This window comes from Pollicipes pollicipes, unplaced genomic scaffold (genome assembly GCF_011947565.3).
Source record: "Pollicipes pollicipes isolate AB1234 unplaced genomic scaffold, Ppol_2.1 Scaffold_4740;HRSCAF=5597_pilon_pilon_pilon, whole genome shotgun sequence".
Lineage (NCBI taxonomy): Eukaryota > Metazoa > Arthropoda > Thecostraca > Pollicipedomorpha > Pollicipedidae > Pollicipes > Pollicipes pollicipes.
Window position 1 is genome coordinate 17,324,660 of NW_023596545.1, and position 3,739 is coordinate 17,328,398.

The following is a 3,739-nucleotide window of genomic DNA, read 5'->3' on the forward strand; positions in this document are numbered from 1 at the left end:
CGGAGAGGGCGCTGGCCATGGCACAGCTGCAACAGTGCCAGCCGCCACCGCCCTGCGTCCGCCGGCCCTCTCTGGTGAACGAGGCAAAAGCCGTACCGATGATCGAGGTAGGTGGTGACGCCTCGGCAGGCTGACGCTCCTCCAACGGAGCACTCGGCAGGCTGACGCTGTTCCAGCGGAGCGCTCGGCAGGCTGACAATCTTCCAGTGGAGCACTGGGCAGGTTGGCGCTCCTCCAGCAGGGCGCTCGGTAGGCTGACACTCCTCCAACGGAGTGCTGGTCAGGCTGACGCTTTTCCAGCGGAGCGCTCGGCAGGCTGAGGCTCATCCAGCGGAGCTCTAGGCAGACTGACACTCCTCCAGCGGGGTGCTCTGAAGGCTGACAATCCTGCAGCAGAGCGCTCGTTTGCGTGAACGTTTATATGCTAAAACGATTTGACCGTGGCAGGTATTTTCGTACATCCTGTTTGAATACTGATAATGGAAGTTGAGTCAGCGGTATTGTTGTCTCAAATGACAGATATGTAATTTAACCTGCTTAAATCTTGTGTCCGGCATAGTTCGTAGAAACAGTTTAATTTTGAAGATAAAAACTGAAATTCATCGAAATATTTAAAACAAGCGCTCAAAGCCAAGCGCTACGCTGTTAATGAACAAGAAATGCTCGGAGTTCCACAAAACCAAGGGCGTTACCAAAGTGAAACTTTAAGTGTTAACTTGGTATCAATATGCGCCCGAGTGGCGTTAACTGGAGTAATAGATGTCACGCCGCCCGCTGCCGCTGGTGGACGTGACGCCGCCCGCTGCCGCTGGTAAGTGTCGCGCCGCCCGCTGCCGCTGGTGGACGTGACGCCGCTCGCCGCCGCTGGTAAGTGTCGCGCCGCCCGCTGCCGCTGGTGGACGTGACGCCGCTCGCCGCCGCTGGTAAGTGTTACGCCGCCCGCTGTCGCTGGTGGACGTGACGCCGCTCGCCGCCGCTGGTAAGTGTCGCGCCGCCCGCTGCCGCTGGTGGACGTGACGCCGCCCGCTGCCGCTGGTAAGCGTTACGCCGCCCGCTGTCGCTGGTGGGTGTGACGCCGCCCGCTGCCGCTGGTAAGTGTTACGCCGCCCGCTGTCGCTGGTGGACGTGACGCCGCCCGCTGCCGCTGGTAAGTGTCGCGCCGCCCGCTGCCGCTGGTGGACGTGACGCCGCCCGCTGCCGCTGGTGGACGTCGTGTTGGTTTAGCACCTCGTCCCTGACCGCTGCCCCATGTCTCCGGCCACACAGGACCGAGCCTCCAAGCCCCGGACGCGTCGTCTCAACGGAGTGACGTCGTCGGAAGGCAAGGTCCGAGCGCAGAGAGCGGTCGGGACGGACGACGACAGGAGCCAGACCGGCATGATCTTCGGCCCAGAGGAGGACACAGTCCAGACCCGTCTGGAGTTTGGGCAGGAGGACGTGCCGGGAGGAGTGGCCAATGGCCGCTCAATCCGGCGTTTTGTGAGGACGAGCCGGACCGCGCCAACATCTGACCAAAAACGTCCTCTTTCGCAGCCGGATCGTCGAAGGACGGCAGAGAGCTCGCAGTTTTCTACGTGCTTTGAGGAGTTCTTGGAGTGTGCTTCCCATGAGGCCCGTTGTCCGCTTCGATAACATGCATTTTGTTTAAAACGACTAGCAAGTTTGTGCGCGCTCGTAGGCTAGACTCAGTTTTTTTGCGACCGCCTCCCCGTTTGCAAAATTCCGCTTACGCCCCTAGCTAGCTATGCCCACTTTCCCTTGCAGAGCAAGCTTTGATGCCATATACCCTTGTGCACGTTATTGGTGACTGTCGCGTTCGATGTTTCTATATAGGCATCACAAATACCCTCCATGTTTACTTATTGGGTATGCAGCTATGTAGTTCACGGGTCCTTTCATGATGTGAATTCAATGGGTTCTTTGGGCACTGACAATTTTTTCAGATGGTCCTAACTATGCCAGGGCTAACTCGATCTCCGATTCGGTATACGAATAATGTGGCGAAATGGTTTGTATTCGTCAAACAGAATACAACCACTTACATGGAATTGAAACGCTTTTCACTTGCATTCCAGATCAACATCCAGAAAAGTTGGACATGACGAATACTGTGTATCCAGTGTACTAAATATTACATGTCGGACAGACGGACGAACTTACAGTTTGTAGATTACGTGTGTCGTCCCAGATGCGTCCCTGGTAATAAGCACTCGGTTTCCATCAGGTGTCATGGTATTCAGGGGTAGGACCGGTCAGGAAAGTCTATGAGTTGTTTTAAATGCATTCAGAAATAATGCAAACACAACTCGCCCATAGAGTGCGACAGGTTTCTCCAGTCGGCTTCGAGGACACACCTCTAGCGATGTGTGAAGCAAGCCAGTAAACACTTGTAGATAGCGAACAGGATTATTGTAAAACCAAATCTTCCTCGCCGATTGGCTAATGGTGTACACGTTTTACACTTTTTTGCTCATGTCCCTCATACTAGTCCTTAGAGTGGTGAAAGGAATATTCTGTGAGTATACGAAGCTGTCCTTCATAATGCAAAAACCTTGACAAACATGACTGGTGCTGAGTTCCTAAAATAAATTAAAATTGTAACTCACATATGTGGTGTCCTTGCACAGCTTGCATTTGCATACCGATCGCACCGCATACAAATATGTTGTTTTTTATTCAGCTCGCAATCTGCGATGTGTTTATCGCAAAGGGAGAAGAAGCTTTTTTCCTTCGTGCTCAGCTTGATTGCTTCGCATGAAGCATCCTTCTCAATAACCATTGGTTGAAGTCCGTCGCTGCGCGGGTGTGTAGTGTAGGATCTTTTTTGTACTATCTGGCGCAAGGAACTAGTCAGAGTCGCCGCGCTTTATCTCTGATACTTTTCGGTTCTGGGCGAGCTTAGATGGTAACGTGTTTTATTTTCGGACGCCTGCGTCCAGCGCTCCTATGCTATGTGCTGTTCTATGTTAGGGTGACGTGCTCCAGGCACAAGTATTCGCTGTAGGTTTCTCGCGTCCACCTGATCGGCCTGACAGGTGCACTTCAAGCCCCAGAACCTCGACCCGACTGCCCCCCACCACACAGGCCGGCCGACAAGGTGACTTACATGCGCTCCGTGGTTAAGTGGTGCGTACGGTTTACTCAGAACAGCTCAAGGGGTGGCAAAATATGGGAAGCACGAGGAGCAGGGCCTCTAAGTCGTGTAGTTTAATGTCAGGCCGATACCAGCCATTATGAACTACATTAGCTGAATGGAGATCTACAGCGATGGCTCAGCTGAACTCGCTTGGGGAGTAAAAATGTTTGTTTTATGTTATGAAGTTGTCTTTTATATGTAAGATATGTGTAAGATTGACTTAGGTCGATAGATACTTATTTTCAACTGCACGGTACTCAATAAGACACAAAATCGAGGCACACATCATGTGAGAGGTAAAATTATTCCACAAATGAATGACGGTAGCAACTGGACAAAACATTTACAGTAAATCGCATGCCTTTTAAGCACATCGTGAACAGTACAGTGCGTTTTAACAGCACAATCGGCGATGAGTTTCTGCTTGTTTTCTACAGTCAGAGATGAGTATTTGCTTGATCCCTGGTTCAGGGTAGCAGCATCAGTGCGAATTTTAATCGCTACCCACCGTGGAATCCAGCGATGAGCGAATAACTACAGAGTCGTCAACAGCATAGTGCCCGCCGTTGGCCAAATTATGTGATTTGAAATGGATGACACCTC